General features: G+C 36.0%; 2 long non-coding RNA genes across 5 annotated transcripts in view; both read right to left on the bottom strand.

The window, feature by feature from the left end:
• LOC147651654 (uncharacterized) overlaps positions 1 to 17,869 on the bottom strand; it is a 175,593-nt gene that overhangs the window by 102,062 nt on the left and 55,662 nt on the right. Inside the window, exons 6-7 of one of the 3 annotated variants that reach the window (XR_015273658.1) lie at positions 15,626 to 17,384; positions 14,948 to 15,407 (exon numbers count right to left, since the gene is read on the bottom strand). The exons of the other annotated variants lie outside the window; for them this stretch is intronic. This is a non-coding gene — a long non-coding RNA (uncharacterized LOC147651654). Of the gene's footprint in view, positions 1 to 14,947; positions 15,408 to 15,625; positions 17,385 to 17,869 lie in introns of those variants that run through there. 3 annotated transcript variants of the gene reach the window in all.
• Positions 3,519 to 8,816, bottom strand: LOC111932829 (uncharacterized). 2 transcript variants are annotated; one of them, XR_015273662.1, is made up of 4 exons: positions 7,735 to 8,816; positions 7,430 to 7,622; positions 6,987 to 7,105; positions 3,519 to 5,015 (listed from the first exon to the last, which is right to left on the bottom strand). It is a non-coding gene; the product is annotated as an uncharacterized LOC111932829 (long non-coding RNA). The 2 variants fall into 2 exon arrangements; XR_015273661.1 differs by having other exon boundaries at positions 3,519 to 5,236; positions 7,735 to 7,836.

The following is a 17,869-nucleotide window of genomic DNA, read 5'->3' as shown; positions in this document are numbered from 1 at the left end:
ATACGAAGAAACTTCAGTGTTGTGCTAGATTTTCTCCTTGTTCTTTCTGAGCCCTCCATCTACTCTTTGCAGAGAGTTACATGCAATGCAGCAGTTTAAAGACAGCCTGCCCTTCAATAAACAATCATCTCCTTCTAATGTGTGTCTTAGGACTTATTGCCCAAGTATTATCCTTTCTCCATCTACTCAGATTTTAAGAAAACCCAGTCATCACTGGGATGCAATTGAGTAAGAGATCGGATGAGTATGTATCAACATGAGGAATCTGTTCTCTCTAACCCCAAGCCTTCTCTGTTAATCTGAATCCAACAGATCAAAGAAAATTTCTACAAGCGTTTCAGGCATTCAACCCTACAAAGCCAACTACTGTCTGTCCAGCTGCCAAGTGCAAAGCTGCTGGTAGAAGTGGATATAGAATAGTGGTGTCTATTAAAAAAGACAGCTGAGGAAAAAAAACCCCAAGATGTCAGATGCCCAATGCACTGCCAGAAAAATCAAAATGCTCAACTTCATATAAGATGATACCTCAGGAGCTCTGAGATCAGGGGAATAGCAGGTAGAAGATTCTCCAAAATCTTCTATGCCAGTTACTTGTCATTACAAATATAATTTTGTAGGAGAAATTGGACTTACAGACTCAGATATACAAATAAAATATAGAAATAACCCTCTACAACTAGTAAAGCAATGTGGTTTTACATTCTTCTTTATCTATCTGAGGATAAAATTTTCCAGAATATGTTTGCCCATGTAACACAAGCTAATAAGGCTAACAGCCAGAGATAAGTTTAAGCTCTCACAGAAAGGCATAGAAAGAAAAAAGGGATCAACATAGAGCTCTATAGGTGACTGCAGAGCCCCCATGGATTCTTGCTGCTCAGCTTCCTATTTCACTCCCCCTTTATAGCAATGTCATAAGAGCTATCATCACCTGAATCATTCTGATACCCTGTTCTCCAAAAGTACCTCTCCCTCTGTTTCAAATGCATTTGGGCCATTCCCTCTAGCAGTTTGATGCCACCTGAACACGGTTTAGCTTATACTCACCCATGTAATTGGAATAGTGTTCATTTTACATGGCCAAAGAAGACTGTACATGATTGCCTATGTAACCACAACCAGCCCAATCACCTGGAAAAGGCCACAATTTGGCACTATTTGTCCAGCTTGTTTTTGTTGTTGTCAAAAACCTGTAACACATATTCCCAGCTTGAATATAACAAATATCTATGTAAGAATTTGAAAATACATAAGCTTTTCAAGTCACCGCTCCTTAAATGCGGGACAGAATCAATCCCCTATTGTCACCTCTCTTTTATCTTCACAGAGTGCGACCACATAGTGCACAAAAAGTCTTTATTATATTCACAGACAATGCAGCTGTGTAATAATGCTTTGTCCTTCAGTGCAAAATCATTTTTTGCTGACGTGTGTCTTAGGACCCATAACACTGAAACATCTGAAAATAGTGATTCATTTTAAAAATTTCATTTGAACATCTGCACTAAACAGAATTTACAAAGAAAGAGACATTATTCTGATCATACAACTTCACTGCTTTATGTTTCCTACAGCTCAGAGTCACCCACAAGGGATGATATTAAAGGCTAGTTCTTTTCTGCATGTTGCTAGACAATTTCCAATTACAATAAAAACCTAAATTTCAAGGTAAAATTCCATTCTTAAGATTATATCCATGTTTAAATGCCTAAAAATCCAGTCATTAAATAAATGAAAAGGAATTTTTTAAAAAAATTAAAAATCTCAAACCAGAAATCCCAAGGGTAGAGGCATGTACTGGGCTGGGGGTACTAAAAAATACAATGAGCTATGGAGCATTTTTTAAAGCAAAATGCTTCCATGTGGTCCTTGAGAACTATGAACCTGTGTATGTGCATGTCCATACAGACATACCCACTGCTATTAAGGCAACCTGCCCTCATCTGCTCTGGTGCAGCTCTTTCTGATAATTGAGGTCATGTAACAAAAGGAAATCTCACTAGCAAAAATAAATGACTCAGGTCCTGATGATTTTGGAAAACATGGGAGAAATAGAAAGGTGAATTACAGTGTAAAGACAGAAATCAGTTTTACGTGAAAAATCAGATGATGGGTTTACATGATGCATGAGTACTACCCAGTCACTCTGTAACTGGGTTAGTTACAGTTAAAGGCTGAAGGAGAAGATATTTGCAAAGATAGTCACTGATACTAAATACAGAGAGCAGAAATAAGATCAGGAAATGCAAAAACAATATAGGAGACAAGCCTTAGAAAACATTTCAACCAAGCTGATGACAAAATCAGCTTGGTTATATTACAGTTAGGGTTTAGCATTAAATGCACAATATAAGGTAAAAACAAATTTTTTAACACATTTTTTAATCTACAACAAATTAACAAAAATCACAGATATGGACTTCATCTAAAATAACCAGTATTAGATAGATGAATAATGAAACCTCTTGTTCTAATAACATACTTCTTACCATAAATGTTGATAACAGTGTAGTTTATCATGAAAAGTGGGACTCGAGAAAAGCTGAATGGAACAAGTAGATTGTCTATAAGGTAACTGTGACTAAACAAATAGCTGGCAGCATTTCATTCTGATTAGACAGGGTCTGCATAAATTAAAGAATTACAATTATGTCAGGAACTACATATAAATGAAGCTGATTGTAATACACAGGAAGTACATTGTTACTATTTACTATGAATCCACATACATAAAAACTTTGCTTACTCTTGTTTTGCTCCCAGCATGCAGAGTACATTAACCTGTCCAGTTTCACATAGTAACCAATTGTGACTATTACAATCTATATAATTTATCAGATTTAAAAAAAAAAAAAAAAGAAATCCAAGCAACACCTTTCCATATGGCCAATTAGTAAAGTCATAAAACACAGCAAATATATGATGCTATATTGAACATCTGTGCTGGTTATCCTATGGGAATTTTTAATAAAGGACCAAACAGCATATTGATGTTAATTCTATGTTACCGGGACTTTAAATAAAAAACTAAAATAAATAGCATCCATTAAACTGATCATACTGTTGTAACTCAAATTGTGTTTATTATGCTAATGGAACATGAAATTAAGAAAAAGACCTTTATGCCAGTGGAATTAATTAATGAGCTTTATGAAGGCATTGGGATGTAATTTATTTCTAGATAAGTAAGTCTAATTTGCAGTTCCATGGGTCTCTGCAATGCTGATTGTAATAGTTATTCCTGCAGATGTGCTGCTCACAGCATGTCTTTCCATTAGAACTGAACACCTCATTATATAAACTGTACCTAATTAAACATAATACAGTGGTGACTTGTTAAACTGGCCTTTTTAAGTCAGCAGCTGCCTAAGCTAATAATACCATATACAAGATTTATATCATCTACCATATAATACTGATATTAAAATATACTGCCCAAGGGATTGACAACTAATTTACCAGTATGTAACAGGTACACTTCAGATTCTGCCATAGAGATTAAAGACTACTAGTCTATAAAATCAAATGAATTAAAGTTTATTTGGAGTTCTAAGTAACTACAAAAGTTTCTTAATAACTTTTTTCTTCCAACATTTTTAAAAAACATAATCAGAGAATAAAACTCTTCCTGTGTTCTTTCTCCATATCTGATGGGCCATTTTCCTAATGTGGTCTAAATTATTAAAATGTTTGAACACAATTAGGTATGTACATACTGCCCTTGTTTCAGGCAAAACAAAAGGAGAAACTGACAGAAAGACAGTATAGAAGACTGAGAAAAGACAGATACAGCTATTTCTTGAATTTTGCACGTTTGATTCTGTGACTATTCTGTATATGTCCTTTCCACCAAATTGTAGACAGATCTCATATTCAAAACATGACAGATTCCATGAAGTCTATTTTTTATATTCCATGAAGTCAGAAAACATGGAAGTGGGAAAAAACACTGAGAACAGATTGAGTTTCTCATAAGGTAATATATTACAAAGCGAGTAGTAGTTACTTATTAGTAGTTAGCTACAAAATAATATTTTGCATAAACCACGTCTAATCATGAAAACTTTCCATTCTATATACTTCTTGTGGTTTAAGACTTGTTTTCTGATTCTCTCTTCTTCAGAAGCTGGCTCCACTGTCACCTTATGTTCCAATGTAGAGCAGCACTGCTTTTGTCCATCCCATTTTTCCAGTCTCTGGAGGAAGTGGATACGTTTTGCTCACAGATGTATCAGTGGAACTACACAGCTACACCTTCTCCCCACAGAAGCTTGTGATTCTTCTTTCCTTCTTTCTCAAGTCTGCAGATGTAGCTCATTTTCCACTCTCACTTAGGCTATAACTAAACCACCTGAAGTCATGTGAGCAGTTCTGCATATTGCTGCCATCTCTCTCTGAATGAAGAAAATTGGGCTCAAATTCTAAACATCTTTTGACATATGCGACTTCAGGCAATACCTTTAAAAACATGTACAAATTTAGTCACAGCCTTGAGTCCATTGATGTCCAGTATCAAGAAACAAGTAGAAAGCTGAGAAACATCAGTGTGTTTTTTCAGTATGGACTTTTAAAGTTTCTGACAATATTCACTTTCTCAAACAACCTTTAACCTTTTCTTGCACAGAGGAGTTAGAAAAACACAAAAAAGTAAACATGGTCATACTGCTTGAAGTCCATCACTTTATTTGGATTCTCTTCAAGTTTTGGAAGAAAAGAGTCAGAATGAGATTGGATTTGCTGAGTCACTTTCTCTGTCTTGCTGAACACATAATAAAAGACAGTGTTCTTAAATAAACAAGTGTTTTGCTTTTGTTTTCAGTAAGCTGTGACAATCGAACCACAATCCTCTTTTAAAGACTGCTGCTCTGATGGCAAACTCTGTCACTCTCATACACCTCAATATCTGCAGTATCATACCTTACTTTTAAGGTTTCATGGTAAAGACAGTTTGACAGTCATTCTCCTTGCCACAATACCTGAATCATTCTGAACTGTAGCGTGAAATACATGAATCACTGCAAATTCAAGTGAAATTACAGTTTCTTATAAAGTTACAAATTCAGAGAAGAAAGATCTGTTCTGTCCAAAAGGATGTGCACCAAGTAACAAAACTATGTGCAATTTAACTTTATTGGCAGAACATGAAGAGCAGGCTCCCAGACTAAAACAGTTTGTGCACAACCAGCTTATGCTACTAACAGAAAGAGGATTCTTGCAGCAGAGCTGACAGCACACTCTGAAGAAACTCAGCATTCCAGGATAAAGAATAAAATAGAGAATTTACAGTTAGAAGCAAGGCATGCAGTATGTATGTATGTATGAGAAATAATTTCATTGTTTCCCATAATCAAATGTGTTTAAATTCTGTCATTACCAAGGCTGCATTTTAATTTCCTGTTAGTTACCATTTGTTTCATGCTTTCAAGACAGTCTTCCGACTATTTAATTCCTGTATTTAATTCTTGCTTGGGATCTTTATTGCAAAATCTTTTATTATAAATAATCACTGTACTAAAACAACTTTCTTTATTTTAACGGATACTGCTTCAATTCAAAACCAGAGCCTAATTTTTTTCCTAAAAGTCCCATTTAAATTGCTTCACTATCTCTCAGTAATCAAATATGAAATGTAACAGAACAGCAACATAATTTGCTGAGGGTAAAATTTAGTAGAATCAATCAACAATAAGAAGAAAATAGGAGCTTGTGAGCACCATGGGTCCATTATAATTATTATTTTTAATTAAAGTATTCCAGATACACATTAATTTTCTTTGCTCACTACTTTTATTGTTTGACTTGCCTTCAAATTGGAACTTAGAGCACTTTGAAAAATGGGTTGAAAGACTCTCTTGTTTCACAACAGATTGAGTAGTTACTTCTCCATTTGCTGCCAAAATGCATTTTAGTAACATATCACAGCTAAACTCCTCCATGATTCACCACAAATGTCTTCTGTCTCTTAAAGCAAAGTAAAACTAGGAAAATATTTTCTCCATACCATATCAATGAAAGTACAGAAATCTCACCAAATGTTTAAAGACATCTAACTGGATCTTGAATTTGAAAAGCATTTTCTAAAGTGTTGTTATTTTAAAATTAAGAACCTTTTTTAGTGTCTCCAAAAAGAAAATAAAAATCCTGTCATTATGCTCCTAAACTATATGACATATTTAAAAATATTAAAGACAAACAATGATGATAAAACTAACCCCTTTAATGAGATCAATAAGATTTATGCATTTTATTAAAATTTCAACTATTTTATAGAAGAATTTTACAGTTTCTTATCCTGCCTGATTCTGGTGAAAAAAAAATAAAGTTCTAAATACAACAAGGGTGGATTCACAAGCCTAATAATGTGATTGAGTTTTAAATTTACACTTTCAGGAAATTGACAAAATTAAGAAAAATATCCTCATAATTAGATGCTTATGTGAGCTGAGCTTCTAAAACCTTTCTGAAAAAGTGACTCTCAACTGGTTTGATCTCACAGATGCCTAGGAATACTGGCTTGAGAGTTATACTGTCTATTTAACTTCTGCTTTTATAGTAAAGCAGTTATTTTGGAAGCATAAAAAAGATCTCAGACTGTCACTAATAGCTGGTTTTCAACCCCCTTGGGAGATACAGAAGGACAAACAATTGGTGTCGACCAAAGTCTCTCAGAAACTTTCCTCCCTAGAGGGAACTAAAAATATGCAATAATATGGTCAGAAGGGAAAACAATATTCCATAATAAAGACCCCACAAAAAGACAGTTATTTTAGCTTATTACTGCTACCATAAAGTCAAAAGAAGCTGTTGGATGAAAGAAAATGTTATGAAATTACTCATAACTTATTTTTCTTCTCAAGCCAAATGCAGAAGCTTATTGTCCACTGCATTGCCAAAGACCTGATTCACAGATACTCTAAAATTTTACTTTTTTCTGAAATTCTTCAAAACATAAAAAAAAAAAAACCTTTTAAAAAATTTTAGCATACCATTGGCTGAAAAATCAGTATTACATGGTGAATTTGGACAATTGCAGGAAACATAAACATCATCTTCTTCCAAATAACTCTACAGCAGAGCAAAACCTCCTAATCCACACTCAAGACAACTGAGAAACAGGAGAAAAGTGACAATCATTAATGCCCTGCACTATCACTTCCCCAAAAAGACAGTAATTTTTAGAAACTCTGAAAAATTACTCAGAAGACAAAGAGGATGTATATGCATGTTAAAATGTATATATGCACGTGCAAAAAATTCTTTTTGCTGCCAGAACTCAGATACCGTAACACTGAGTAGTCACGCACACACTTTGACAGAACAGAACTGACAGGTTTGTTAATTGCCGACAAAGTTACAGCACTAATATCTTTTCAATTATAATAATATTTTCATGATTTGAGAGGCCAGTCTCCATTCCCCACGTGCATACCATAAAGAACACTAATGAAATGCTGTAAGTAGAATTCAGACAGTTGTTTCTGCTCCCAGCAAGGACAGAAATCTCCACTGACTTCAGTGTAAACAGAATCAGGCCCTTCATGTGCTTATTAAATAAAGCAGACACTTCTGTCTCAATCGTCTCTGAATACATGCTTTTGATGCCACAGAGGAGATAAGACGATCTGATAAAAGTAATAGATGAAAGTATATTATTATCTATACTATCTCCATTATAAGATATAAAATACTCTGTAGTGTCTGTGTGCATTACCATAAGCTACAGTGAAAGCTGACCTGTTTTCCAGAGGACAGTTTTTTAAGTATGATGCTGAAGCAATTTTTGATGACATACTTTTCTACAACATTTCTCATGCCACTGAAGATTAGATATGTCTGCAAAACACAATATAAATACAGTACCAGAATTTTATCTTATCCCTTGGCCACTAGCTATGAAATACACATTCCAGTATCGGTTTCTATACAAATATGAATCAGTAGGACCTCTTTGGAATTTTTTTAAAAGACAGACATTGTTGTTATTACCATGTCACTAACAACAAGAATTACTATTTTTTAATTGCATGTTCTCTTTCCTCCCTCTCAGGAGGCTCCAACACAGAATCCCTCTACAATATACTTTCAAAGCACTGGCATTCTGAGTGTAGATATCTTAAGCTTTAGAAGCAGATTCTCATAGCACCAGGGTAAAAAACAGTAAAAAATCCACAGTTGGAAGCACAGCTTCCCAGTGATGGAATACCCCCATTTGGTAGGTCACAAATCCGCAGGGAGAGACAAAAAGGTGGGGTTTGCACACCAGCTGGCCTTTGCAGAGAAGAGATGTGAGCTATTCTCATTCAGATGGTGCCTCAGGAGACTCACAGGCTAAGCCAGTACAATCAGGTGACATTGTTTTCAAGACCCAGAACACCATTGAATGACAATTTAATACATTAGGAGGTGCACTGAAGTAGTACTACAAGACCTTAGCTAGGCATGTGTGATGTGCTCTGGAGACTTTAGACTCCATAAGGAAGGGCTTATACAAGGTGGGAAAGAAAGGAATGTTATTGACTCTACAAACAGGGAATCAAGTCAGAAAGGATTTTGGCAGAAAGCTGCTGAATGATTAGCATGTGAAGGAATCCTGGGCACAGTGGATCCCAAAATAACACTGCTGCTTGCCAAACACCTCCTAGTCTCCGGCCTGCACCAATTACTGAAATATACACACAATAATACTCAACAGTGCTTGAAATTATTTTTTTGAAACTGAGGCCATCACAAATTCAACACATGTAGTGGCATAAGGGGAAAAAAAAATGCCAAGAAGCTTTAGATTCCTCCTCTCTGCATAATGAGCCAGATTCTCAGCTAATGCATAGCCTCATTTTTCCATTCATACCTATTGAGCTCTGACATTCTGTACAACTGGTATGTTTAACAGCAGGGTAAGAATAAACCTATAGACCCAGCCTTAGTACTTTCCAGACCCACACAAGCTCATAATGTGGTGAAAGGTCACAGAGCTGTTCACATTTCTACCCTTTGCCCAATATCACAACTTCAGCCATCCATGAGGTGAAAATGTGCCCCAGCACCAAGTTGTCAAGCTTAATGATTGAGTCTTCCTACAAAAGAAAAAAAGCTCAGTTAAATCTAAAAGCACACACACAAGTTCTGACCTCTGGTGAGAAAAAAGAATGTGTATTTGTGCCACTTTTAGCTTTTATTAGTTTCCCACCAAATCTCCAAATACTTATTCTGACTTATTCCAAATTTTCAACTTTTAAATAACTACATTTGCAGCTCTGCTAATTTTGCTGCTCTGGGAACACAGCAAAATCTGGCTGCCACAACTGTGGCTCTTTTGTGTTCAAAACTGCATCACTTATGTATTTAAAAATACATATGATATTTATAAAGCCTACTCAAAACATTACTGAATTGTCCCATTTTCATGTTTTCATGACAATTTATATGTTTTCCATATGGGCAAGTGCTGACAATATGATACAAGCTTAATGGAACAAACTGTGGTTTTCTTTATTGTTTTGGCATCAAAAATCCGCACTTGCATAAAAATAACACTCTCCTCTATTTTAAAGGGATGACTTTTCATTAATGCAATTTTAAGGGCAACTCTCTCATTTTACTTAAAAATGGATCAGAAATTTTCACTGCTTACCTGTATTTGGGAACATTACAAATCTATTTTAAAAAGCAGCTGACATCCACAGAGTGCAGAATTATTCAGTTGAGTTTTCTGTAACTTAGTGTGAGCTCCACAAAAGACTCAGGTTCAGGAGGGGAGGGGAAGATGCCTCACTCTTTTAATCCAAAGGCAGACAGATACTTCCACATCATTCTTCTACTTCTGTTTTCTCCCTTCAACGTTCCAAAAGAAGGAAGAGCTAATGCCTTCGAGCATTAGGAGGACTTTGTGTGCCGAAAGTCTAAGGCTGAAAAAGCTGACAGTAAATTATTTCTTTAAAATTTCTCAAAGTCTCCAATATGGCACTGAGAAGAACTAATATTCCTATACTCCAATAGCATATGTACTTCAGCCACCTCCATCCAGCCTCCGCTGCCTCCCTCTCCCTACCTCACCACAATGCTGTCCTTGCCTTCTACTTTTCTTCTCTTCCAATTACTGCAGTCCTAATGTAGAGAAAGCTTTCCCGACCTGAAGCTCCTCAGTAGGCAGTCAGACGAGCCAACCATCTCTTCACTTAATCCAGCTCCTACACACACTTCACAACATGACAGACATGTCAAATGAGCCATCCACCAGGCCGCTGACAGCAGTTTCTAGGGCATAAGAGACACCGCTGATGGAGGAGATTGTTAGAGGAAGTCAGGAAGACAAGAAGCCATAGGTAATATCACAAGTGCCCTGCTGAAATCTGACAGCTTAATGGGTATGATACTGCTGGTTATTTTATGTATCTCAAGTCTAGGCCTTGAATAATTACTACTTACTACTGAGAAGCTAAAGTGGAAAATAGATTTTGCCAGAGTTAATAACAAAGGCTAGTGCTATAGAAGTTGTGGGTAACAGGCACCACCTCAGTCACAGTCTAAAACATTTTATTTTCTAAGAACTGAATATTGATGGAAGCTGCTATGTAGATGGAACAAAACCAAGTTAATTCACCCACAGATAATGCAGCTGGTATCATATACAAACCTTCTCCTAGGCAGCCTCTCTCTGGGATAGGCATCAGATGATCTGTTTAAGAAGCAGGCTTAAAAGACAGCTGACTCAGACAGAGTCTCTGGGTGAGTTTCCTATGAACCAACTAGAGATACTCAGCCACCAACTGGCGCCTCTTCCTTCAAGGAGAACACAGCACCTCCACCAACTGTTCTCTTTTGAGGTGACTCACCTTGGTGACACTACTGTCCCTAGACACACACATACTTCCATTTGTAACTCTCATGCCTGATGGGAGAAAATCTGCTTGTGCTAGAACACTGGAACAGTCTATGGATTGTCACTTCCTTTTTTTAGTAAGACTTATTTTTTATCAGTTGTGTGGGAAATGTACTTCGCGACAGTTTTACTGCCTTCTGTACCCATCCTCCCATTCTCACAGCAAACTGACACTTTGCACTGGTTTGACCTGAAGTAGTTCTTTTTCTTCATGGTAGCTTGTGTGGGGCTGTGTTTTGGATTTGTGCTGCAAACAGCACTAATAATTCAGGGATGGTTTAGTTATTGCTGACTAGGGCTTACACAGCATCAAGGCCTTTTCAGCTTCTCACCCCACCCCACTAGTGGGTAGCCCAGAGATGCACAAGAAGATGGGATGGGACACAACCAGGACAGCTGAACCCAACTGATTGCAGGGATATTTCATACCATAAGGAATCATAATCAGCATTGAAAATCTGGGGGAAGAAGAAGGAAGTGGAACATGTTTGGAGTTACCATTTTTTATCTTCCCAAGTAACCATTTTCCCTGATGGAGACTGTTGATGGCTGAATACCTGCCTGCCTGTGGGAACTGGTGAACTAATTCCTTGTTTTGCTTTGCTTGGATGCACAGCTTTTCCTTTACTTATTAAACTGTCTTTATCTCAACCCACAAGTTTTCTGACTATTACTTTTCTGATTTTCTCTCCTGTCCTGCTGGTGGGAGAGTGAGCAAGCAGCTGTATGGATGTGGGGCTTAGTTTCCAAATGAGTGAAACCATAACAAATGCACATGAACTAGAGTGCAGCTTTAGCAGAAGTCTCCATTGCTGACATTCTCCATCTCATTCTGTCCTGTTTATTCTGACTCATGTTTTCTTCACCCATTGTCTTAGCTTTCCTTATTTTGTTACAATTCCTTTAAAAGAGCTTGTGACTGCAATCTAAGAAAGTTCAAGCTGTAATTTCTTTTTCTTTAGCAAATATTTTAAGGGTAGATCTCTCAACAGCATCCATAAAATGAGCATTAACAGCAAACAAAACAAGCTTCTGAGGAACAGAATCTAATAATGACTTCTCTTGCTTTACTTCTGAATTGTTTTCATATTAGGCACAGTATACATATATAGTTTCATTAGGAAAAATTCTCTGCTTGCTCATGATCTCATCCTTTGCAAAACTACCACACCAGTAGTGTTGAATAGGCTATAAATCACTCGGATGTTCACACTCAGAAGTTCACTTGAACTTCTCTCACCAATTAAACAGGGGTTTGGAAAAGCTCTGGATCCAAAAGTTCACATGATGAAAATTTTGGCACAGAGGTGAATATTCTCTAATAAGATACACTACACAGAGACGTGAGCAATATACTGCAGTAGTTCGTTTTCCATCTAAGCATAGTCTTGATTAAATACCTGTCTGCTCCTCCTACATGTCAATAAGCTTGTATTTCAGCCAACTGATTGCTCAGTTACAGAGAGAAAGTTTGCAGACAGGAAACTGAGTTTTTTCTGTGCAACCTAATAGAACTACTAAAATTAGGTGAACTTCCAGGAAGCTGTACAGTGGAATGCAATAACCTATAGCCTTAAGTCTTAACAAAAATGCATTTTTCAAACAGCAGGTTGTCATCAGTCAATGGATGATTTTTCCTTTTCATGTAGCATCAAAACCTACCAAGTTTCATTTGGAGTTTTCATTTTAGTTCTTAATTGTTAAAGTGACTTAATAGTCACTATTAATAATCAAATAATAAATTTTAAAGTTGTATTGCAGTAAGACGAAATGCTACACAGTAAAGACCATTGACACTCTCCTAAAGAATTTTGTTCCTGGAGAGATAAACTTTCCTAAGGAATTTATTTCCTGGATAGATAAACAGGATTTTTTCTTCATAAGGAAATTAAAAAGTAGAAGAGATCTGTTCTGGGAAAATGAAAACAGATATATTTGCTGTTTATCCAGTCTGAATTAATAGTGCTAGTACTCTCAGGGTAACCTGACTTACTCCAGTGAATGTAATTCCTTGCTTTTCAACAAACCATTTGAAAATTAGTTTTTCCACTTTATTAGTCATATATTTAGTCTATTTCACTTACATCACAAGCTTCAAAGGGTCTTTTTCTTCTAGCTCATCTCTGCATTTCCCCATTAAAACTTACTTTGCAGTTAAAACATCCACGTCAAAAGGTACTGTACCATTTGTACATTTTATAAAATAGAACTACAGCACACACATAAAATAACACTTAAAATACACTTCATTTTTAGGAAAAAAAATATTATTATAGGGGGTGGTCACATTGCTTTAGTACTTACCAGAAATCCTAAAGTGTTTTCAAGTGGACTGAAGGGCTTGACCAGTCCTAGCAATGGAAAATAGGCCAGAAGACAATGTCGGGTTTTAAATAATTCCTTACAGAAAGACTCCCAGAGTCAAAGTCAAGTTTACTGCATGATTTGGAATTTAAAGCATTTGTTTCTGACTCGACTATCTTTCAGCAGATGTATTTGAGGTGTACAAACACTGAAAGTCTAGACTCCTTTTTACATAAATTTGATTTTTCTGCCTTAATTATTGTTGATATTGTACATCATTTAGATGTGATTATGTTATATTTAAGTATTCCTAAATGAACTCACATTAATCTAGTTACCTAAATTAGAGTTGAAAAATTACTTTAATGTGACATCCTGTTAATTTGTTCCTTTGGTACTTTAGCTTTGCATCCCTGGGGCAATACAACCATATCCCAGTCTAATGCAAGAGTTTCAAAGCTCCAGTGCAGTACACAAACTTACGATCACAGGAATTGCCAAATATGATCAGAACCACAGGTTCTCACATCCTATCTCCTGCAGGGAAGATGCTCCAGGGAAAGGTATAAGAAACCCACCAGGAAGCAATAACAAAATATATCTTGCAATGTGGTCATCCAACACAAACTATGGAAATGGTGATTTTAAGCACAGCTACCATAAGAACAGAGATTAAAAAAATAGCAATAAGTAATCACTTTAAAGAACAAGGGATATTTCTATTATTTAAATTTCCCATTCCAGTGACACTTGCTACAACTGTGACATTCCAGCATGGGCTACAACAAAAATTATTTCAGGACACAGCTATGGGCAAGAGAGAAAAATGTGCATTTATTCTATATAGTGCTGTTTAAGAAATGTTTCCAAGTGGCTCACAAATTTTTAATCAGGGGAAATGCTTTTGCTTATGCTTTCTGAAATCAGTAGTAAAACTAATTGCATTGTCTTTGGTTTAGAAGGGCAGAATAGAAAGCAAAATTTAACCTTTGTGAACCAAAGGACACACCTATACAGTAGCTTGTGAACCACACAGAGGCTAATGATCTTAATCAATAATAGAATTACAGTAATCCAAAGGTCTGTATACAGCCAGAGCCCTGGCAATATCACAGCTGCAGAAGTTCCACTTCTCTTACTCCATCTGGAAAACGGGGACTGAAAGGCCTGATTTTTGTTCCCATTTCTAGTCAAGACTTCAATCGACACAAAAACTGAGGAGAACCCAGTTCCTCTTCAGTGAAAACTTTCCTAACAGCCATTTTCCATGTCTTCCAAGAGAAGGCCTGAATAAAGCAAGCTGCTTACTGAAGACTGTTTGAAATGAGCTTCCACAAAAAGCACAGATCTTTTGCAGTAAAACCTGCATCAAATTTTACTGGAAAAGGGAAAGTGTCCTTGAAGCACATGAAATCAAGCCTTCCAGAAGTGATAAGGCTAACTACATATAATGGAACTTTGTTTTTTAATATTTTTGCTTGACATAGTAAAAGATTTTCAACTTTGAGATTTGTCAGGAAGCTATATCTGGAATGCCACATGGCAGACCAGAAACTCCAATTCTTTTTAGCTCTATGTCTTTTTGTATAGTTTACAATACAGTCTAATTACATAATCATTTACTCGTCAATATCATACTTTTTCTCCCACAAAGTCAGAGACAGATTATAATATTATACAATATTTTGCACTGTTATAACAGTCCAGTACGTCTTTACCAACAAACTTTTCTGTGATTAAATCCTCATCTTTCCTCAGTAAATATTTTTTTTTATTTTAGACAGCAGTCATATACTATAGAAGTTTTTCAAGCAGCAGCAGTGCTTGAGATGAGATTTTACTTTGAAGCTAACTTAGCTGCATGTACAGGTATCCTACAAATGCAAGTCACATCTCACAACATTCTTAATCTGGTTAATAAATCTGACAAATAGTCAAATTATGCAACAACAGTGACCAGCCCATGACCAACAATAACAGTGAATAAACAGTTGAGAAAAAAATTTCTAGAATGCTTTCTCAGATCTTGGAAAATTAAAAATACATCCAGAATTCAGCCTTGTTCTGTTCTTATCACTTAATTAAATATAGCTACCCAGATCATCTGCCAGGCTTGAAATTTGGATAATCATACCTGTAATGTAGAATAAATCTGTAAAACAGCTGTACTTACAGAATTAATCACTAGAAAGCACCCAGGTGTTGGTGGATCAGCATATCCATGCTTTGACCATTACCATGAGAACAGAATAGAGACCTGTGGTTAGAGACTGCAGTAGCAGATAAGAGATTTGCCAGATTTTCTGGCATACACAAACTGTTCAACAGTACAAAATGCTGAATTATCTGAAGTGATAAAATAATTGTACTTCAGAAATAGTAGCTGACAATGTAGTCAAGAGTTGCTTCTTAGAGGGATTTTATAAATGTGACATTTCTTACCTTTTGAATACTTAACCTTACTCTTTTCTCATGCATTTACCATCAGAGTTGTTGAAGGAGCGTGCAGAAAAAAAAAAATTAAGCAGAAAAGAGCAGCACTAAAAACAATACTGCCTATTAAGAAATTACTAAAGAAAGCTGTAAAATCTTGATCATAAGAATGTATTATTCTGAAATCTCCAGAAAATAAACTCAGAATATAAAATAACTGTAGTTCTATCATGAGGAGGGCATTATTTTCACTGTGGTGTGTAAATACTAACAAACCAGAGCTCTTCCATATTGCTAAAGGATAATTTAAGGAAGATGATCTTTCCCTCCCCTTTCATCTTTCTTGTAGAAACAAGATATTTCCTTTTAAAGTATCTTGCCTCACCATTCTCTGAGAAGTTGGGAGCTAGAGCTTTCAGCCAGGCTAGATAAATCTGCTAGTAACTATACTCCCTAGTACTGCCAAAATTGACACAAATGTCTCTTGTAAAGACATTCACTTTTCTGTTTTAAAAGGCATATTAATACATGCACAGTATTTCTGTGGATCAGATGCAGAATATACTCAATAGCTGAAATTGGTTTTATAGCTCTTTTGCTCTCCAAGAAACTTACTGCTTTGGCTGAATTTTGCTTACAGAGCCATCCCATTTCTGCATGATAGAGATTCAAAAATGCCAAATCTCCCGGGAAAATGCATCAGGCAATAGAAAGGACATGCTCACCAAGATCAGATTCAGTTGTGAAAGGGGGAATGTAATTTTAAGGTTTTTTTTAAAAAGCTGTTTTGACATATGGTCTTTCTTTGTACATAAGACAAATAACTTTGAGAAACGGTTTCACTGTACCACATATAGGGCCCTGTAGGGCTTTTTCAGACAAAAGGAAAAGATGGCAGTGTGATCTGCACAGGTGTCCACAGGAGCCTAATCAGAGAACACTGGGACTGCAGAAGACAGACACCAAACTAGAGAACCATTACTGCAAATGATGACAAATAGATGGAAACAGCTTGGTTTAATGGTCAGACCTTAAAGTGAACTTGTAAGATCTATATTCAATAAAAGCCTTTAATGCTTTTGTACTGAAGAAATTGATAAGAGAATCAGTGATATACAAGGGAATATGGAGTACCACAGTGCTAGTACAGGTATTTCTAACAGGAACACTATCTTAATGACTTCTTTCTAGATGTTTTATAATGTGATCAATTGTCGGAACACACGTGTGTGACACCTACAGTGTCATCCCTAAACCCAGGTTCAGTTGGACATGTAGGCTGCAAAGACTGATGGAGCTTTGAAATCTCTCATCTCTACAAGGTTTCTGTGACTCTGAGCACCTTAATGTTTTTATAAATCTGGTCTATGTCTACTGGAACAAAGGGACTGATTTCTACATTGAACAATGCAGCTATGTATAAACTGCAACTGCAATTTCTTCTAAAAATATTTATTTCAGCTCTTTCTAAATAACTGCAGTTCTGAAGTATAGAAAATCAGAATCATTAAGTTTAATCATTGATCATTAAGGAAAAGACCTCTAAGATCATTATGTCCAACTGTTAACCCAGAACCACCATGTTCACCACTAAACCATATCCCCAAAATATATGGGAAGTTAAGATTAACAAACCTTTCTTTATCATTTCCAGAGAAAGCTGGTTCCCATTTCCAAATGGCTATTTACTGAAAAACACATTCAGAAAACCGAAGCAAATCTTTGGAACATAGGTATCCTTAAAGCAGTAAAACCTAATCTCCCAGATCTGTAAAAATAAATGTGTTGCATTAATAAATATTTTCAATTGTGTGTAGTGTAAAGAGTCTGTTAGCAGGCCCTTGACCCTTTAGACCAAGAAAATATAACAGGAAACTAGGAAAACAGAAACATACCACTGCTGGACATACAGTGGGATGTGCTGACAAGTGCAGTGCAGATTGTAACAGGTGTCTAACAGAAATTGTTCAATTTATGACTTCTTATTTTAAAAGCAATACATACTTATTATACTTATATATATATATATATATAAGTATAATATATATATTATATATATACACTTATATATTAATATACTTATTAATATATACTTATATACTTTTAAAAGCAATATACTTTGCTTTATATTTTCCAGTGACTGGGAACCACAGAATTTATGTGCAGGTAAAGCAGAAGACTGAATGTTCCTCAGCTGGCCAAACTCAATCACCCTCTTCACTGAAAACCAAAAGAACAGAATTTGACACCCCC

The sequence above is a fragment of the Cyanistes caeruleus genome, chromosome 9, assembly GCF_971803275.1.
Source record: "Cyanistes caeruleus chromosome 9, bCyaCae1.hap1.1, whole genome shotgun sequence".
Classification (NCBI taxonomy): Eukaryota; Metazoa; Chordata; class Aves; order Passeriformes; family Paridae; genus Cyanistes; species Cyanistes caeruleus.
Note: the sequence above shows the minus strand (reverse complement) of the source record. Positions and strands in the feature narration are given on the sequence as shown.